This window comes from Zeugodacus cucurbitae, chromosome 5, assembly GCF_028554725.1.
Source record: "Zeugodacus cucurbitae isolate PBARC_wt_2022May chromosome 5, idZeuCucr1.2, whole genome shotgun sequence".
In the NCBI taxonomy this organism is placed as follows: Eukaryota; Metazoa; Arthropoda; class Insecta; order Diptera; family Tephritidae; genus Zeugodacus; species Zeugodacus cucurbitae.
In genome coordinates, this window is record NC_071670.1 from 46,166,597 (window position 1) to 46,189,673 (window position 23,077).

The following is a 23,077-nucleotide window of genomic DNA, read 5'->3' on the forward strand; positions in this document are numbered from 1 at the left end:
AAATTTCACACGAAAAGCCAATACGGAGGAAAGTTTGCTAATTTAGTTATAATATAATTGTTTCTATCCCTATCTTGTTATACAGCAATCTTCTCTGTATTCAAGGCCCATCCTTCTAGTCTAATTAATATTAATTTTCTTCAATTCTTCTAGAGTATAGGTGCGAACATACGGATATACAAAATATGCGGTATGGATGAATGAATTAATTTGGAAATATATACATATATACGATAATGAGATTATGTATGGATAATATTACACAGAACAGCAGTTATTACCATTTCATACCATAGAAGTGCATATTGCTTCCACATCTGTCATCAATCATTTGCAATTTCGTATTTATGTTCATTACATTACATGTCGAATTATGATTTTATGATATAACGTTGATGACATTGCTTCTTATTGAATGCACATTCATATGCAAATTTATATCGAATACCATGCCATGAAACCATGAAACAATCTGTCAATCAACTAATCAATAAAGGACAATAATTTGTGTATCACAATACGAAATATTTCAATATGGTACGATTTTAATATGTTGACGTTGCTTTTCATAAGAAGTTGGTAAGTTTCATCAGCTGATTGCTATTTCTATCGTCGTGTAGCGTGAACAAGAACTCGCAGAGTTGTATTTCAATTTCAAGTCGATTAATCTATCTTAATAAGCGTTTTAATCGAGCAGAGGCCGGTTAATTGATCAATTAGCTCCTATGTGTAAAGTCTATTATACTAGTATGAGGAAAATTATTGAGAGACAGAAAGACAAATGCCTTAGTTCAATAAGGGTGTAAAAATTATTTAATACAGTTCTAACTTTAATGAACTTCCACGGCAATATTGTAGCTAAGTAATATCATGTGTGCAATAATATCATATTTTTATATCTTCATGACTATAAATGTGGGAACGGTAGTGCGACCCATTACTAGAAGTGGACGCACAAACAACAACATACAGCCCTGAAAGATAGCGAGTAGAGTAGTATAATAACATGCAACTCTGAAAGATAACGAGTAGAGAAGAGTAGCGAGAACAAGCGGGTAGGATAAAACGAACGATCTCAGAGTTGGAATAGACGCGGACGCGAACACACGGCACTGGTAACCTTTTTAACTTGTTAAACAAATATTCTTAACTTTTAAAACAAACGTTGTAATAAACTATTCTTAACTTTTAAAATAAACGTTGTAATGAACTATTCTTAACTTTTAAAAGAAATGTGGTAATAAACCTTTACGTTTTAAATAAACAAATCCACAAACCCACATAAATGAATATTACCACATGCTTGAATTAAATTTGATATTAAATTTTAAATGTTAAAATTAGATATTTAATTGTATATTTAATAATAATAATAAATAATTTATAACTACAATAAAAATATTGCATCAATATATTGACTTAATTATGTACTTATTTATAATATGCTTTTTTGATTCAACGATTTGTGAACAAAGTGTTTAAATTGATTGATATCTGAGTCATAAAGTGCTTGCGGATTTAATTTCAATTTCATCTGATTAGGAATGTATTATATACATATGTGCGGTATTATCAGATTACGTCCTATCACAGTTCATATTTATTACTATAAAGAAAATAATAGTTTATATATTTTGCCCAAGCAATAAAATGCTGACTATTAATCAATTGCTGTTAGAACTATTAAATTTTTATTACTATTATCAATAAAACTATTGTAATGGCTGTCATCGACAATGACTTATAAGGTCAAAGGCTGCATTCAGAGTTATTTTACACTCACTTTCATGCTGCCACAAATCATTCATTGAATTCGCACAAAGCATTTCCCACTACCTCTATCCTTACTCTTCATATACTTCCACACCCCTACTTGCACCAACTTTTAAAATACTTTTCATTTTTTTTAAATTTCATTTCATTACAAACAAAGACATTCATAAACTCAAAAGGCAGTCGGTCGAAGGAGCCATTTATGCAACATAAAGTTGAACACTCAACTGTTAGTATAACTAAGGCGTTCAGCTATAAGATATATAAAAGAAATGAATCGAGTGCATCCCCTTCTGTTGTTTGAATAGAGTGGTATAAAATATAACTGCAAGCAAATCAACATTTAGTTAGCAGTAAAGCTATAAAATGTGCAAAAGCATACAACATGGAGTCTCTACTACCATAAACACTTGGATGTATACAGTAATTTTAATATAAAATAATGATACAATATTGAGTATATTTAAATATAATAATAAATATGCTAAATAATGTAATTGAACAATATGTAATTATAAAATAATGTTGCCCTGGTAGTAAAATACTTGAAAATATTCCTTCGCACTCCATTACATGTCCAGTAGGATAAGCGTAAGCAGAAAAATACAAATTAAACCAAATACAACGAAAATTCAAAAAGTTAAACAAGCAAATCTAAGAGGCAGGAAGTAGAGTAAAGTGCTTCAAGTTATTTAACGCTTGCACACCACACCTGTTGCCTGTGGAGGTAAATTGAATGAAGCAACAGCGAAAGTTTAAAACCTAAGTGCACTGAGAAATTCTGTGACATAGCAACTGTCACATGACGGCATAGCTAAAGGATGCTCTGTTGCAAACAATGTTTCACTGCATTATGTATAAATACATATACATATATTATTTAAGTAAGCAATTACGTGCTGGTTTTAAGTACACAAGATTCAATGATTAATAAAAAACTTTTAAGCCATAGTTGGAGGGTCCTGGCAGTGAAACCTCGACCTAGTCAGAATAAGGTTAATTTTTATAAATTTTTCATATTAAAATTGAGAAAAGACAAAAAAATTTAGTGAGAAAGTTTAGCATCAGACTTATACAAACTTGGACATTACTTGCCCAGAGACAACCATTTAAAAAACAAGTCTGGAGTTACTATGTATAGAAAATACCGATCGTATAGGTTAATTATTTTCCAGAAGCCTTCTACATATCAAACAATTAAAGTTCACTGGGTTGTTGTGTCTTAAAAAGCCTTAAATTTTTCTCTTTTTACGGTGTCAGTTATTGCAAAGCATCAAGTTGGCAGCAATGGCATTTCTTTCTGCATATTAAATATTCTATTTTCCGTTTGAATATTATACAAGAAATATCATTTTATTGTATGTGTGAAGTGGACCAACAATAGTTGCAAATAAAGAACTTTTTATTTCTTCTTTTGCTTTACTGAAACGTTGAAACACGACAACTTGACTTCCTTTAAAACTCTGTGTTATCCAATTTTGAAATTTAAATTGAAATTTAAAATTTTAAGGTCGAAATAATTGTATGCAAAATTTAAGGGAAATTGAAAGTTCATTTTGTGAAATTCCGCCTCTTCTTTAGAATATTTATCGCTGCCTCGTTCCAAAAGCACATATTATTTATAATTTTGTTACTATAGGAAAAAGTGTTCTATAAAAGGTTCAATAAAACTATGGATTTGGTGCTACCCCACTCTTATTTACTAATCGTTAGCCACATTTTAATTGATATGAAAACAATGTTTTTTAAGAAACAGTCATATCAGAGAAATATTTGCATGAATTTCTTAACAGAAGTGGAGAGAAATTATCTTCACTAAAGACTCCTCAACAACAACATAAATGCATCTATAAAACAGCTATTATATAAATAAATATGTGTATTTGTTTTCAGAGTATAATAATTCTTCGGTTTCTTTTGCAGCAATTAAAAGTTTTTCCACTTGATAAAATACCAACCATAAAAGTTAAAATTGAATTTTCTTTACGAGACAGCCATGTGCGATAAACTTTAATTACAGAGTGTTATATACACATTGATTTATATGAATGTAATATTTATTGAGATACTTGGTCAAATGAGCAAAAATAATTCACGTGATTTAGGGCTCATAAACATGCTTTGTTTGAAAGCCATATATATTTAATTTATTTGGAATTTTATACAATAGTTACTAAAATTAAATTCCATTAAAAAAATTAAAAATAAACACATATAACAATGGCATCAACTTGTAATTTATACCTTAAAAAGTTACCCAGAATAAATTAAAAGCTTGTACCCTAACTGAGGTAGTTCAAGTAGTCACCAAATTTTGATAAAAAAATGTGAATATACATAAAATAATATATAATATGTCAAGGAGTTTTTTCATATTTAAATTATTGATAATCACAACTGACGACCCTTATCAATTTGACGTACAGTCTAAAGAAGATATTCAAAGCATTTAAGGTCATACAACTATTTATAACATAATAAGTTTCAGTTAGCAGAACATCAAATTGAGTAGAACATCTCTTTGAAAACCATGAAATCCTCAGTATTTTGCCAAACATTACACACTGTAACAAATATAAATAAATATCATCATGCGTATATATAAGTAAGTATATTAAGTACATATATACTTATTCACACATTTACCTAGAACCAAATACTTTCACATTTCATAAGAGCACACTTCGCTTGTCTGCGCTGAAAAGCTCCTTTTATGAAAAAGGTGCGATAAAAGGATACATAAATAAAACTACAACAACTGCATATACTTTCAGTATGCTGAATTGTTCAAATCTCGAGTGATAACACACCTCTTTCATGCATACACAAAGGTCTTTCATTTAGCTTTCACCAAAAAAACAAAAATAATAAATGTGTGGATGTTAGTGCGCACGTTGACACAGGCACACATATGAGCAGTTAATTTTGAGTTAGCATAAAAAAACAATCATAAGGTCATAATTTGTGGTCTACATAAATGCCCCTAAGTGCCATAACTTACATTTAATGGAAAACGTTAGAAAAAGGCGCCGTGCGTGCATTTTGTTTTTTTTTGTGTATAGAAATATATACCTATAATTGTAATTTTTTCGGTTAAATACTGATTTTTATATTTTCCCACAAGTTTTTATAAACCTATACAATCTGGGTCAAAGCGTAATTTTTGTGATGCGCATTTAATGCACATAGATCGTTTTTCGCCTCGAAATTTTAACTAAAATCAGGAATAGTGCGTAAAAAAACATTACCGAGACCATGAAGCATAATATTGAGAAGAACAAATTGTAATTTTCCATTAATATTTTAATTCTCCTCAACCTCAATAAAACTACTGCATTTAATAAAATAATCAAAAAAGTTACTTACACAATGGAAACAAAAACGTCAGGAACTAAAAATAGAAATACTACAAAAGGTACTATTTAGAGGTATGGGTTTCAGTAGTCAATGGCAGAAGTAAATTAGCTCAAAGAAGTGCAAATTAACACAAATTAACCACAAAGACAATTGCAATTTTCTTTACTTTTATGAAGGTTATCTATTTTCCATTTCTGGAAAATGGTGTGGTGGTACACTATAAGTACAATAAAAAAAGGAAACTGTTTTCTTCCGGCTTTCCACATTTTGCTAATAAATTAAACTCAAACTCAAGCGGTAAAATTTACAAAATATATGTATGTACATGAAATTGACTTTGTGGTGCTGGTGGGTTGTTATATGCCACAGTGCCAAATACCTAGAAGCGTTATCGGTGCAAGTGCATTACATTACGTGGCGATCACTTTATTCACATTGTTAGTCCTTGGGCAGGACATTTTGATTGAGTGCCTCACGCTTATTGCATTACCGCAAGAGCCGAAGAACCACGACCTGAGCACACCAATAAACACGATACAACACTAATGAAGAGGAAACGCTCAAAGCTATAGATATACACTAGCTACTCTACAGCACACCAAATTCCAATAAATCTGATGCAACAGGTAAAGTTCAAGGGCATATGAAACGCCTACATGGCCTTAATGTTCTAAATGAAAATAGTAAAGTATTGAAGTGAATATCACAGAGGCATGTGTGTATGCAAGTACGCAAAAATGTGGTTGCAAACTCAATTCAAATCAAATTCAATTTGCTAACAGTGCCCTAAGCAGCGAGGGAGGTGTATAGAATATAAATAGATTCATAAACAAATCAACTCAGTGTATTGAGTGTCCATATATCGATACAAGTTCGTCTGAAATCAGACGTAAAGAAAATAGGAACACTTCGTAAACTTGGAACCCGTTAAAAATGTTGCTATATTAAAAATTAGTAATATCCAAGTTCTTTAAATGAAAGAGATGAAAGAAAAAAATATGTCCAAAAACTATTTTACTCAAAATATAAAAAAATACTGAAAGAAAATATGAAAAAACATCAATGCAAGGTTTTATCCGTGCCTTTAGCCGCAAAATTTGCACGTCAACAGCTGTAGCAATTCAACTCAACTGAAACGTAGTAGTCATTCGTACTATTAGTGAAGAGAGATATTCGTAATACATTCAACTGGTTATATTTATATACAAGGAAACGTAAATTGCATAAAAAATCCCAACCTATTATTAAAATCGTTTGTCATATTTAAATTTTTCGTATTTTTTCGACGGTTAAAGATATTGGAACATCGCTTGGTAAATTGTATCGAAACTTCGGAAAATTTGCGTTTTTATGTTGTTGAATAAGTACTTATGGGGTCGCCCTTTTACTAAGCTGTAAATTTTATATATTTAGTGCTATTCACCTATTCTTTCTTCCTAGACTGAATGACCGCATGCTGAGAAATGTGGTGTTGGATTCGACTTATGAAAAAATGTAAGGCGTGGCAGGAAGTACACTACTAAGACTGATATAATTCAACACGAAGATAAAAAGGACATAAAGATGTGATTTTAAATAATATGGATAGTCTCTCAGTCAAATGCGTGTGTTCGTGTATTTGTAGTGGAACTAATCGACAATCCATAAACATTTCGCATCGACGCCTAATTACCATTGCCTTAATTCGGCTACTCACCACATATTTAAATACTGGCATAAAACAAAAAAATAGACGATAACTGCGCGCATGCAGACATCGCTATCAACTTGCTTCTGGTACTAAAAATAAAACGAACAGAAAATGAAATGGCAAACCAAACCAAAACCCAATCAAAACAACTGCATAGCGCCCACTGGCGCAAACATTGACAACTTGTTGAAGACGGCAGTCAAGCAATGAATTTCAAATAAAATAGAAAAAAGTAAATGTGGAGCATTGCGATAAAGTGGAATTGGCGCCATTCGAATGAAGCGGGTGTGCTATTGAAATGATGTTGCTTCTTATGATGGCGATTTTACTACAGTGGAACTTCCATAATTCGAACAAAGGCATAAGATACAGACGTTATCAATACACTTTGCAATAGCAAAGTGCAACAAACAATATTACAGAAGACATGTTTTAATGTATTTAAATAAAACTTTTGGCGAAGTAAATAATTAAAACTGTGGGTAAATCTATATTTTATAGCTTTTGAAAAATTTATGTTTAAATGAAAATTTCTATAATTCGTAGTGTCTTTAAATCGAAGGTTTTTTTGGATTATGGTGTTTCGAGTTAGAGAAGTTCCACTGTATATACTAATACTACAAAAAAATACGTTAAAATATTACCCATACGCCCCAACGAACATATACTATTATAGTAGGTACATACAAATGTTCGTTAATAAGTGTATGCTTGTGCACCCTCACTATATAAAAATATCACATATAGCTCTACGTTAATGCACAAATATCAACAACAAAGCGTTGAAGCAACAAGTTTACTTTCCAACTTGCTTTTCATTCATGATTTCAGCAAACATTTCATGCAATGCTTCAGCTCGGAATTGCTTACATAGATACATATCACATCTTCGTGTTCGGGCATTTATTTTCACACGTAAAATAATATTTACCAAATTTTTCGTTTTTCAACTCTCTTATTGTTCTTTTATTTACATCGATTTCCTCGATTTCTTTCAACCATCTGTTGCCTGTCAGCTTTTCGTGTGGCTTTAGCGTTTACTAGTTACTTTTGTGCTTTTTTCGATTTTACAAGAAATCCAACAGAAGGTTATGCATTAATGATTTGCGTATATATTCGTGGTTTTTTATCGCCTCCATACTTTTCTGACAAAACTAAAAGCTGTACACGATGGTAATTTACTTACAAATAGTTTAAATATTCGCACATTAAATCGCCAAGACCATTGTTAAGAAACAAGCATATTGTTCTTTTCAACCAACTGTACAATAGCTGTTAGTTTTTCGTTACTTTAATATATTTTTATTTTAGATGATTTAATCTTTTTATGAAAGATCTTTATTATTATGCGACTACTGTAGCTGTATTTCAGCATCATTTGCTTATGCTGCCTTATCTCCCTAATTTGATTGCGAAAATATTTCATATCCCCAACTTCAATGCAAACTTTTGCAGTGACATTGTGTGTAAAGCAAGTGGTAACAATTCTTATATCAATATGAATAAAGACCTTTGATTTCAAACACCTGAGATGTACACGTGTTGGTATGTATGAAGTATATGTGCAATCGATAACTTGGCAACACAAGTAAAATACCAATCACACAAGCATGTGCGTATGTGTTTATGAAAGTTGTTTATTCTGTTACTAGAAAAGTTTTGTTGCTTCTTTTGCTCATTCCAATAACACTAACACTATACTTGTGCATTCTGGTATCGTTATTCGCATATTATAACAAGACAAATAGCCGTAGGTGTTGTGTTACAACAAATCCCTTAGCTATAATTTTCCCTTATACATGATTTCACAATATCTTTAGAATTTGTACATCACTGAATGTCGATTATTATTCACATATGCACATATGTTCATATAGAATACAGATATATAGCAATATAAAAGTTATTATTATCGTAGATGGAATTTATATAAGAAGGAATATAGGATATGTACATAGTGTACCATGGTGGAGGTGAGCAATTAATGGGTGATATTTGGAGTGCTATTTTCTATTGCCAGCATAACTATTCTCTTATTGGAGAGTTCAAAAAGTGTGTGAATCTATATTTGATGAAAAGTCATGATATTTCAAACACGCTAATTATCATTGCATATATTACTATAGATTTCTAAAGTAGCTGAGCACTTGGTGATGTTGGATTTTTAGTTATAAATACTTTCAAAACGATAATTTTAAATAAACAATAAATATATTTATAAAATAATGGCGGAAAATTCTCACTCACCTTTAAATATTAACTTTTTAAGTACCTGAAAAGAGAAAAACGGAAAATATTAGTAAAAATCTAGTGTAGAATATAAAAAGATTTCTAAATATAAAAAAAAATATGATTAACTAATAATACCCATAAATTTTAATAATTATGGAATAATTAACAAGAACGTCGCACTTTTCTAAAATAAAAAAAAAATATTTGTGTGAATTAAATTCATTACAAGATCATAATCGTTTGTGAAGATTCTTCATTGACTTTATTACATTGACATTATTACACTTAATTTAATACCAACCAACTTAATAGTGCCTTTGACACTTAGAAACCCTACAAAATACTATGGAACATAGATGCTTGACCGCATTTACGTTTCCGAGTGTTTACTAGCAATCAACAACAAACAAATCTTTGGCTAATTCTTAAGTGTACTTAAGTAGTAATTATCGCAATAATAACAAGTTAAAAGGAGCTTATAAGTGAATGCAGTGTTCTCTAAATTGTTTGCTACAAAACTTCGCAACCGCAACTATAGATAAGTGTAAAGACCTGTAATTACAAAAACGAATGGTAATAAGCTTAATGTGTGCGAAATATTACTAAGAAGTAAAGTAAGTTAAATTATTTAAAAGAACAATTAATTTTAATTTGGTTTCTATTATCTATTTATATTTTGTATTTTGAATTTGAACCAAACGGTGCTGAATTCCTTAAAATATGTACATATGTTCGTATGTCGAGATACATCAACCATAGATATCACTCGAGGCTCAGTTGGACATACACCCATTGGCATTCATAAATACATTAAAACGCCTGTTAGGAATTTACCAACTTTCCTAAAAGGTTGTGCGTTAGTATGTACAAAGGATAAGCACGATTGCATCATGTTTGAGTAACCTGGCACTTGCAAAACTGCACTTACTCGCTTGTGAGGTAAAACCATTAGTTTTAGTCTAAACCAAATTGGCTCTCCTTTTTACTAGTATGTCAATTTTACGGATCACTTTTCAAAAGTAACCTTTTCGAAAACTCTAGAGCCAACTAAAAAAGCTGTCATTCGCTGTTAATCCAGTGCCGTGCCACACGGCGAAGGCTTTATAACAACGGCATTCAAAATTTGGGAAGTTCATATGAATAACCTGACAGTAAAACCTCCCACAAATATATTCATATCTGGCTAAGGCACATTACTACAAGAAAATATTTAAATGAGTAACATCCCTTCACACAATATGTATGAATACGTATTGTATGTTTGTACAGAATGCAGTTTGGTATCTACATTCGTTTGTACTTGACGACTGTGCTTTTGTGGCCTACAGTTCTTGATGCTGTCTTTCAACTACTTTGAAAAGTGTTCACTTGAGTCAATTCATACCCTGTGGCGTTGCGTATACCTTTTGTACGTTTATCAACTCCGATTCGCTTGTATAAATTTCCAGAGTCGTGCTTCAGTATACGGGGATAACTCGTCCATGCATTCAACTTTAATATGCCATTCACTCTAATTGTCGCAATTCCGCTTCTTTATGCATCTTACGTTTTTATTTAGTTCAATCAATTCAATCCAAATCCGTTGAAATTCAACTTTTACCACCTTTTTGTCCTCTCCGAGGAGTTTCGTGCGCTTTACACTAAAAATATTGAGCCTAAAGTAGAATAATACCACTATTGAAAGTAAAACACTTCTTCTTCTTCTAACTGTATATCTTAGTTTGATCTTCAGCAATTCATAGAATTCCAGATATGATCAAGATTATAATATAGCAATGTTGAAAATTATTCATTCCACTATTCTTACTATAGACGGGGATCCGAGCATTTAAACTTATGGCCAAGAAACATGTTCTATAAGCTAATATTTTTATAACAATATAATAATTAATATATAGTCCTAAACACGCACATAATTTTTTCAATTGTCCTCTGCTTTTAATAAAAGAATACTAATATTAACGGTATATTTTAGTTCTTTACTTACTTGCTTGAATCTACACCAATTTATTAATTTCACATATTATTTTCGACATTTTAGTCTAATTTTCAAGCACTTGTAATCAAACACTTTGGATGTTACGTCACTTAAAATCAGTTTGATATTTTCCACAACACAATTATCTACACTTTTCCTCTCATTTAATTATTCCAACCTATTTACATACACACATATTTAATACCCTTAAACATTTGTTCATGCTTTTGCAATTCTCTGTTTTTTTTTTTTTTACTTTACACCACTCGTAAAAGGTTTTTCGTATTTAATTACATTTTTCTCATTTTACACTAAATGCACTGCGAATGAATTTTTACGATCGGCTCCACTTGTTTATATTAAATTGGCACGAATTACCTTTGCTGTTTACCAAATCATGTTGATACATGCATGCAAGACAAGGCAATGTTCATTTATGCATGCTGAGGTGAGCAAATGAAACGAATGCTTATGCAAAAGTGACGTGATTGCATGTTAACATTTTGCATGAATTTATTTATAACACAATTATCATTATTTCATTTTCACTAGTTTATTTTCTCCCAATTTACTATTCATTTCTTTTCATTATGTTCACTTTTAATACGAATTTTCTCATACTACACCGAATGCACGGATTTTTCGCTCGGCTCCACATGCTGTTTACCCCACATAAACACGATTGACCACAGCCTTTGTGGTAAATCAAAATAAGGTGTTGTTTGTTATTGCATGCAAAGGTGAGCAAATTACAACATTGACAAGATCAAACATGAACCCGCGCTCATGCACCAGTGAGGTAATTTTTTACAAGCATTTATTTATAATACAATTATAATTATTGTGTTTTCACTAGTTTATGCTCTCAAAATTTACTATTTTATTTGTTGCACAACACCTCTTTTCATTATGTTCACTTCAATAAGAATTTTCTTTTACTGCGCCGAATGCACTGATTTTTCACTCGGCTCCACATATTGTTTACCTCACATTGACACAATCAACCACAGCTTTTGTTGTAAGCAAATCACGCAATTTCTTACTAAAAGAGGTGTTGTTTGTTTTTTGCATGGTGAGGTGAGTAAGTAATGAATATGAAGGTATGTGTAAATAATAATTTATGATCGTGCACACATTTAATACGAAATTTGACAATTCTAATTTTATTTTTTATGTACGTGTATGTCTTATTTTTTCGAGAACAACTTATGTATGAATGAATTCTTTAAAAAAATGCCTTCCAAATTAGTGATTGTTATTAAATTAAAATAAATAATTCGTTGGATTATTTTTATTATTATAATAAAATTGACACGAGACACGAATTTCTAATATTTGGAGTGAAATATTTATGTATTATATTTAGCCAGCAAACTAATGATCTTTTATAAAGGTTACTTGCTAAAGTAGAATACATTAGATTATACACATGTAGACATATTTATGTAATTCAAAGTTAGGCTTATAAACGAAAAGTAAATATTTGTTTGTTTTTAAAACAGGGTAAATCACATTTTCTAATTACAGATTTAAGGACACTACAACAATTGGACTATGAAATCGAACAACGCAAATGACAGAAAACAACAACAACTAATTATAAAATTTTTTCTAAGTAGATGTAAAAAAGTTAAATGAACAATTTTACTGAAATTTCGCTTACAAAGAGTCTGATACATCTACTCACCTACACAAACATAGCATTTACAACTATTGTAAAGTTTGTATGTTTGCAAAGTTTTAGTTCCCAATTATTGGTATGTATGTATATGTACTACGTAGGTTGAAAAGGTTTTAACCTAAGAATTCAACAACAATCGATACCGATTGGATAATATGATGCCTCAATGTTTTGAAACTAGGCATTTATTTACATTTTTTTTAATATTTCTCCAGCGACCCACTTTTTGCGTATAAGAGGGAGGAACTAGTCGATACGTACTTTTCAGGCCAAATAGGCAATTTCAAGCTTTGTGAAGAATGTGCGATACGACACAATTAAGACATCAATAGGAATCCAACTACACATAATATAATACAATAGTAAGGAAAAGGTCAAGAACAATAAAGAAGGAACCGACTCATCAAATGGTCGATAAGCCAGTACTGTACTGTCCGCAAAAAAGTGATATGCTTAAGTGAATTACGTAATATTACAAATATTTGTTAGCAACGAAAGAGTAAAGACAAAATGAAAGCGTACATTTGTGTTCAGAGTAAACGACATTGTATTAGAATGAGGACGTTGATAGTTCCGATAGATAGTAAATAAGAAATAGTAAATAACAAGAGCTTTTATTGTGAGTCGCTTGTGCCCTTTATCTTCTGCAATGAGGTTTGCTGTCCCAGGTTATCATTGTTATAGCGAATCACATTCAAGTTTAATGCGTGCAACGTTCGAAGAGGCTAGCAATTTACTTTTCCTTCCTTATAATTTGTAGCCACTTACAGTCGACTCACATACATTTCAAGTTTCGCTAAATACCAGCCTTTTGAAATTCTACGTTGAAAGCGGTACACTAACTAAGGACAGAATAGTAATTGGCAAAATTACTTTGATACTTATTAACCTTTTTTGTATTTGTCTTTGTATGTATGTGATTGGCGTTGCAACCGTTTAGCCGGTTATAGCCGAATCGACGATAGTGCGCCACCTGTCTCTCTCCTTCGCAGTTCGGCGCCAGTTGGAGATCCCAAGTGTAACCAGGTCGCTCTCCACCTGGTCCCTCCAACGGAGTGGAGGCCTTCCCCTTCCTCGGCTTCCTCCGGCGGGTACTGCATCGAACACTTTCAGGGCTGGAGTGTTTTCGTCCATTCGGACAACATGACCTAGCCAGCGTAGCCGCTGTCTTTTTATTCGCTGAACTATGTCAATGTCGTCGTATAACTCGTACAGCTCATCGTTCCATCGTCTGCGGTATTCGCCGTTGCCAATGTTCTGAGGACCATAAATCTTGCGCAAAATTTTCCTCTCGAAAACTCCTAGTGTCGTCTCATCTGATGTTGACATCGTCCAAGCTTCTGCACCGTAAAGCAGGACGGGAATGATAAGCGACTTGTAGAGCTTGATTTTGGTTCGTCGAGAGAGGACTTTACTGTTCAATTGCCTACTCAGTCCAAAGTAGCACCTGTTGGCAAGAGTTATTCTGCGCTGGATTTCGAGGCTGACATTGTTCGTGTTGTTGATGCTGGTTCCCAGGTATACGAAATTATCTACGACCTCGAAGTTATGACTGTCAACAGTGACGTGGGAGCCAAGACGCGAATGCGCCGACTGTTTGTTTGATGACAGGAGATATTTCGTCTTGTCCTCATTCACCTCCAGACCCATTCGCTTCGCCTCCTTATCCATGCGGGAAAAAGCAGAACAAACGGCGCGGTTGTTGCTTCCGATGATATCAATATCATCGGCGTACGCCAGGAGCTGTACACTCTTGTAGAAGATTGTACCTTCTCGGTTTAGCTCTGCAGCTCTTATAATTTTTTCCAGCATCAGGTTAAAGAAGTCGCACGATAGTGAGTCACCTTGTCTGAAACCTCGTTTGGTATCGAACGGCTCGGAGAGGTCCTTCCCAATCATGACGGAGCTTTTGGTGTTGCTCAACGTCAATTTACACAGCCGTATTAGTTTTGCGGGGATACCAAATTCAGACATCGCGGCGTAAAGGCAACTCCTTTTCGTGCTGTCGAAAGCAGCTTTAAAATCGACAAAAAGGTGGTGTGTGTCGATCCTCTTTTCTCGGGTCTTTTCCAAGATTTGGCGCATGGTGAATATCTGGTCAGTTGTCGATTTTCCAGGTCTAAAGCCACACTGATAAGGTCCAATCAGTTTGTTGACGGTGGGCTTTAGTCTTTCACACAATACGCTCGATAGAACCTTGTATGCGATATTTAGGAGGCTGATCCCACGGTAATTGGCGCAGATTGTGGGATCTCCCTTTTTATGGATTGGGCAGAGCACACTGAGATTCCAATCGTCAGGCATGCTTTCTTCCGACCATATTCTGCAAAGAAGCTGATGCATGCACCTTATCAGTTCTTCGCCGCCGTATTTGAATAGTTCTGCCGGTAATCTATCGGCCCCCGCTGCTTTGTTGTTCTTCAAGCGGGTAATTGCTATTCGAATTTCTTCATGGTCGGGTAATGGAACATCTGTTCCATCGTCATCGATTGGGGGATCGGGTTCGCCATCTCCTGGTGTTGTACTCTCACTGCCATTCAGCAGGTCGGAGAAGTGTTCCCTCCATAATCCCAGTATGCCCTGGACATCGGTTACCAGATTACCACCTTGGTCTCTACATGAGGATGCTCCGGTCTTGAAACCTTCGTTAAGTCGCTTCATTTTTTCATAAAATTTTCGAGCATTCCCTCTGTCTGCCAGCTTCTCAAGCTCTTCGTACTCACGCATTTCGGCCTCTTTCTTTTTTTGTCTGCAAATGCGTCTCGCTTCCCTCTTCAGCTCTCGGTATCTATCCCATCCCGCACGTGTTGTGGTCGTTTGCAATGTTGCGAGGTAGGCAGTCTGTTTTCTCTCCGCTGCGAGACGGCACTCCTCATCGTACCAGCTTGTTTTTTGTCGTTGCCGAAAACCAATTGTTTCGGCTGCAGCGGTACGCAGTGAGTTTGAGATGCCGTTCCACAGTTCCCTTATACCGAGATGCTGATGAGTGCTCTCAGAGAGCAGGAGTGCAAGTCGAGTAGAGTATTTCGTGGCTGTCTGTTGCGATTGCAGCTTTTCGACGTCGAACCTTCCTTGTGTTTGTTGACGGGCATTCTTTGCTGCACAGAGGCGGGTGCGTATCTTCGCTGCGACCAGATAATGGTCCGAGTCTATATTTGGTCCTCGGAGCGTACGCACGTCTAAAACACAGGAGACATGTCTTCCGTCTATCACAACGTGATCGATTTGGTTCCGCGTGTTTCGATTAGGAGACAGCCAAGTAGCTTGATGTATTTTCTTATGCTGGAATCTGGTACTACAGACGACCATATTTCGGGCCCCAGCGAAGTCGATCAGCCTCAGGCCGTTTGGCGATGTTTCGTCATGGAGGCTGAATTTTCCGACTGTTGTGCCAAAGACACCTTCTTTACCCACCCTGGCGTTAAAATCACCAAGCACGACTTTTACATCGTGGCGGGGGCAGCGCTCATAGGTGCGTTCTAGGCGCTCATAGAAAGCATCTTTGGTCACATCGTCCTTCTCTTCCGTTGGGGCGTGGGCGCAAATCAGCGATATGTTGAAGAACCTCGCTTTGATGCGGATTGTGGCTAGACGTTCATCCACCGGGGTGAATGCCAGGACTCTGCGACGGAGTCTCTCTCCCACCACAAATCCAACACCAAATTTGCGCTCCTTTATATGGCCGCTGTAGTAGATGTCACAAGGACCCACCTTCTTCCGTCCTTGTCCCGTCCATCGCACTTCTTGGATGGCGGTGATGTCAGCCTTAAGTCGTATGAGGACATCAACCAGCTGGGCAGAGGCACCTTCCCAATTAAGGGTCCGGACATTCCAGGTGCATGCCCTTATATCATTATCCTTAAAACGTTTGCAGGGGTCGTCATCAAAAGGGGGGTGTCTCATCCGAGGCTTTCGTAGATTTTTCATTGGGGGGTGTTTTTATGTGGTGGGTCCCAAACCCTACGCACAACCGCATAAGCGGGCTTCGCCTTCTCACTTTAGCTCACCTTCAAACGGATGTCTGTTGGCTACCCAGAGGATACTTGGTCTAAAACCGGAAGTCGTGAGCTGCTTGAACCATGTGGAGAAGAATCGTTTCTGGCCACTCCCAAGTGAGTGACAATCAAAAACTTTCCTCACTTGCGTGAACTTCTACACATGATCCCATCCTCCAATAATAAAAAAAAATTATTATTAAAAAAACAAAAGCTTTTCATGCCTTCTAGAAAGAATTTACAATATAATTGAAAACGCACATAAGTCTACAAAGACAGGGCAGAGGAACAGAAATAAGTGCGCGTAACCAAACAATGTTTATCGGCTTAGACTTCGCCACTTTTCAAAATAGCTGTGGGAGTATTCAAATTTATTCTGTTTTGCGACAGCCAACGTGTACAGTCCTCAAAGCTTGCATATAAACAAGCTATGCAATACAAATATGCCACGCCGTTGAATTTTATTTTTTTTCCTGAAGGTAAACAATTTTTCTAATACTGTGAGAAGTAATTTTCCCGCATCGCCACCTCAAAAGCTCAGAACGCATGCATGTCGGAATTTCCATCGGAGCACCAGTGGGGTGTAAGTTACATTGTGTTTTGGCAACTTATATATGTTAGTGAATAGTCATATATATAGAATAATGTTGACTTTTTTCATTTATTTTTGAACTGTTGCTTCCTTAGTCCACAGCCTTAAATGATCCTCCACAGCTCTACTTCTTCTAACTAACTGAAAAAAAGTCAGAATGGAGGTAACCGATTTCTCAATTCTTATAATCCCTCCCTTTAAATACATACGAATATATATCTTCTGAGGTCAATAAACTCACTTAATGTTAATCATAAATTTGTACTATCGCAAATTCCAAGTAATCGACAGTGTATAGAGTCATATGTATATTGCAAAATACCATTGATACTGAGATGTCTCTCTAGTCTTTTAGATCATCAGCGATTACACATCTCTGATATGTGCAAAAAGAGATTATATCTCTGTACACATGTGTGTATACTTTATTCCAAACTAAATATAGAGTAAGCATAAGCATATAGCATAAGTCTTGCTTTATATCTTGTTTCATATCATATAATAGGTTGAATTGCTTCCTTGATTCCCAGCCGCGTGTATTATTTATGTACATTTAAATACAACATCAAGAACACGCACATTCTTCAATTTGCAGTTTTTCTACTATTCAACCATACGACTTAATTACATTACAGTTAATTAAGCGTAAGAGTACTTTGTGGCTTACAATGAGTACCACACTTTATGCAAACGTTTCTACATGAATTTAAACATATTTACAGGATATGGAAATGGGACAAATGCTTTGATAGGGCTCTATGCATATGTATGTATATACGAGTATGCGTAATTAAAATAACCCTCATCAAAACCGGCTCACGCTCATTATTGTTGAACTAACATTTCAGTTTAAATATTTTTAAATTTTTTTGGCCCTTCAATAAATTCCACAAGTTCAGGTTTTAATACTTTAAGCTTTCGATAGTGGAATTACAAACATTATCATACACACATGCGGGTATATGTATGTACACATATTACTACACTACACTGTATATCCTTGGTTACTACAAACAAATATACTTTTCATTTTGTTACATAACCCTTGGAAAATTGGTTTCTTATGGGTTCTTTTCTTCTGAGTGATTTTGGAATTAATTTGAGTAAGTCTCCTACTGATTGCTTTGCGGGGAGTAAATAATTTACTATACATCTACGCAGGATTTCTTTGAAAACTGGTAAAGAGTTTTTGCTGAGATGTTCTTGTGTGTATGTACCATGAGAATGAGCTCATACATATATGTACATATGTATGTCTACTAGTTCACATGCTTAGCCTTGCTTGCTTACTTGTTCATGCTCTGAAATTTATCATTTCATTAAGAGTACGGCCCCTTTACTCCTGCTCCTGAGCGAGGCTACGTTTTGTTTCTACAATAAATAAAATCGCTTTGTTGCAGCATTTGCTTGATAACAAGAAATATATATGGTTTCAAAAGCAGCGTAGTATAATTATAATTTGCATTTATTATAGCTCGTGGTGCTTCTGGATCATCTACTTCAAGCCTCTCAAGTGAATTATTAATAAATAGTCAATTAGCAATATTCAAATAAGGCGAAGCTATTCAAGTTTCGTGATTGGTTTTAAACTAGATGCACAATATTATCATTTAGCTTCCTGTTTTACCATTCGGTTTGGGCTCGATTAGAAAGATATTAACGCAGCCGTTTAAAAGCGTAGGAGTTTTTTCAAAGTATACTAGTTTCAGTAATTGTCTTTCCATTTCTCAGTAGATCATATGGTCGCAATAAAAATAGGAGTAACAATTAAAAGTAATATATATTGTTTTTTCTCGAATTTAGTATTTGACTATTAGTTTTACTGATTTTTCACTGTGTTTCTCACCCTCTTGTGAGTAAATGGTAAATATACAATGTAATATGCTTTTGTATTTTGTTTAATCTAACACTTTAACAAACAAACACTCAAAATAGTAGAAATAAAAATATTTATGCATAATTCAAATGTGTGTCAGGGCGTATGAGTAATAAATATTATACTCGTCCAACAATGAATTTTCTTAATATTGCAGTTTTTGAAATAATGGTAGTATGTGTATATAATATAAAACTTCTTTAAGAAATTGTCAACAATTCTAGTAACAATATGTTCTACTATATTCCCAAAATCATTGCGATAGGAATAACACATCATGCTGGCCTTCCCACTAACGCAGTCTCGTGCCACTGCATTAATTGGCGTTTCTGTATGCCGCCAACGATGCTTGCAGCAAATGGTGGAATTTAATTGCTTTCGCAACAGCAATACCATTTGTTTGATTTTCTCATACCTGTCAATAATAGCAGTTCCGGGTTAAGTCACGTCTGATCATTTAATTGCAATACTACTTCCAAATTTGTGTACGTTATACATTTGCATGAACTTGTATGCACGCTCATTGAATGTCTGGAAGAAAAATACTCTTTCATAAATTCTTTACTTTTCGCTGCTCGCGTTTTTCTGTTCCTCCTCGTCTTTTGTGGCACTGTCTTATGTTTGTTTTATACAAGTATTTAACAGCTTTAATCTTTTTACTACCCTTACCATAAAAAATTCTTAAAAAAGTACATTATATGTCACCTTTAGACAAATCTTATAAACACACATTGTTCTATCGCTTTCCGTTTGCTTTTAATAGTGATTTTATTCTAATTTCTATGAGAATTTTATATCACTTGAGCCATAGTGACAGATTTTAGTTAAAGACTAAAATAATACATCAGAAACAGAAGCCTTAATTTACGCTGCAGGCGACTCATACCTTCGGACCGTTACATTTTTTATGCAGAAGTATCCAAAGAGTACAACAATAGTGGTACCTTGTCCTCCGTAAAGCCATACATTCAGTCAGTTTTCAAGATAAATGCAGTGTGTGCTTGGTTTCTGTTTGCTTCTTCATCCTTTGCCATTTGACTGCTTGCCCAGTTGACCAGCTTTCTCTCTGGCTGGCAAGACTGGGCAACATCAGCTGTCTTAATGATTAACTGTCGTTTTCTGGTCTGTTTGTATGGTATATTTTCTCTAAGTAAAGTCACAGTGTCCTTCTCTGCCCACAACATGTTGCAAAATTTGATGAATTATAGCCATTGTTGACACAAAATTCTACATGCATACGTACATATGACTACGTTTCTATTGCCGTCGTATTTTCCAAATTTCTCTGCTTCTCAACTCCCCCAAATAAGTGAAATTTTAATTGAGAAATGTAAAATTTAAATAAATTTATGCATTAAAATTTTAGTCCTTACAATAGGACACTTGTTTTTGGTTTCCTTCAAACTCTTCAAACAAACATTTTGCATTTTATTGCATGCTATAATTTATAATCTGATTAAAAATAATTAGCCAATATGTAGCCATTTTGCATTCATGAACATATTTATATTAGTTGCAAACAAGTTAGTGAATAATTTAAAACACGTGTTTGGTTAAAATATACATATTTGGGTATTATGTATTCATGTAGCAAGTGGTGTACTGGTTCATGAAACGTTCGAACAATAAAAGAAACGTCCGAGTTTGGTGATTTCGAAAACTACACTAATTGAACCTGACACCTGATGTATGTAGGTAAATCTCAGCTGAATATTTTGTTATACAATCTTGTTATACATTAGCTTATTTATTTTGTTTTATTTACTTATTTTTGTATTATGAATTTTAAAGTCTGATGTGCAAGTAGCAGGGAATTGCTGTTTTGAGACAAACACTCTATTGTGGAAGGGTGGCAGAGGAAATGACCTCTGAAGCGATGTCATATGATTCTAGCAAAATACTAAAACGTGACTGTCATATTTAATGTTGTTTTGCCATTTTAATCTTGTATATCTTTATGATTTACTTTAGATAATGACAGCTTTTTTGTTGTTATAATTTTGAATAAAAAAAAATATACATATATTTAAAAGAGGGTCAGGATTAGAATTCAATTTTTTTTTTATTAGTGAAACATTTTCCAATAAACAAGTTTACCATTATTGATTAAAAAATATTAAAAAAAATTAATTTAAATTGTACATTTAATATACCAATTATCATCAAAATCATCGAAGATATTTTGCAAGTTAATCATTCTGTCAAAGTACGCCATAATTTATTACTCCGTCAATAACTATCATTTGCATAGCAAAACCCCACAAATAACAACACTACGGCATCTAACAAGGATATCGTGAAAGGAGTTTCAAGGAGAAAGTTATATTCGTCACCATTTCTCACAGTAAAAAATTCATAAATATATTCACCCTCATAATATCATCATTATATTTGTGAAAGTGCTACAGTTGTGTGTGCGTTGCTCTTCTCAGACACTTGAAAATGATTTACTGACTACTCTGACAGCATACAAGATTTTACTTTGAGCGGTTAGTTTCAGCGCAAATTGTTGCAAGCAGTTTATTACCAAATTATGACAGCAGCGCGGGGAATTCTTGGTGATTCCTTGAAAATTTGTCTCTGGAAAAAATTCGGTATGTGTGGAATAAGTTCTTGCTTCATTGAAATTCACTTGTATAACTCTTATTTTGTATAACTCGTAAACGCTTCAATAAGTGATGGCTGAAACAAACTTCTTGAAAAGGTCAGTACACTTTATTAGTGTCAAAAGTTAGGATATTAAGTCAAAATTACTTTAGAAGCTATAAAGGTGAATTAAGGGAAGAAAAATTACATATAATATGCTGCCTAACCTCACCGTCAAAAGCAATTGACTCATTTCCACAAATCCTAAATGACTAATTCCTAATCCCAAACATGAACACCTTACCTAATCAACACCAAAGAGTAAATGACAAACTAATTAAAATTCACTTGCATCCAAACCACGGAAAGTCAATTATCACTTCGCCACTTGTTTCTCAACAACATCCAGCATCAACACACAAAGCGCCCTCGAAGCTGTTTGCACAACTTGGCAGTGAATCCAATTTCAGATACAAAACAAATTTGGCATGCAACAAGTAGGATTCTCGAAAGCTGTCATGCATAGTTATTTACCTGTTTATACGAAGTACTCGTTTATTCATACATATCTTTCATATACCCCATAATACAGCTTTTATCTACATACTATTACTGAAGATATTAATCAGTAAACATTCTAGCTGCTCAGATAGTTTGTTCATTATTTATTTTAATTTAAATTGCAAAAGCGTGTTTTTTCATAAAGGGTATATGTAAACATACATACAACATTTTGTTAAAAGAAACTTTGAGAGGAGTAAGTCCTTGAACCAGTGCTAAAATAAGATATTTACATACAAACTTTTATTGTATATTGAAGCACTTATTTTGTAAACACCTGTCAGTTAGTACAAAACGAAGGTGTTTTACGACCAATTTCAATTTGGAAAATAATATACTGCATAAATTTACAAGCATGAATCGTATGCATCATACACCGTTTCACATACAATAATACGAATGCATTGCTTTGGAATGAAATAGTTTGCGAAATAACTGACTATTTGGACATAGACTGAGTAGTAGCAGCAGAATATAAAGTCGTTATAGTGAATATTATTTGGTGAAATTTCATTTCCCACAAGCAGTACTTATTTCTGATATGTTTCATTTAGTCTTTTGCGTAAAATGTAGCTAAAATTGATATTCAAATCATTCACAAGTTAGTCACAGCGAGTAAACAGAAGATTTCCATTGCATACAGGATAATTGTATAAATTTAAGTTCAAAACATGAATGTACATGATTTTAAGAACATTCAATATCGAAACTTTAAATGCTAGAAAATTGGTGAGATTGAACGAATTAAATGGTGTT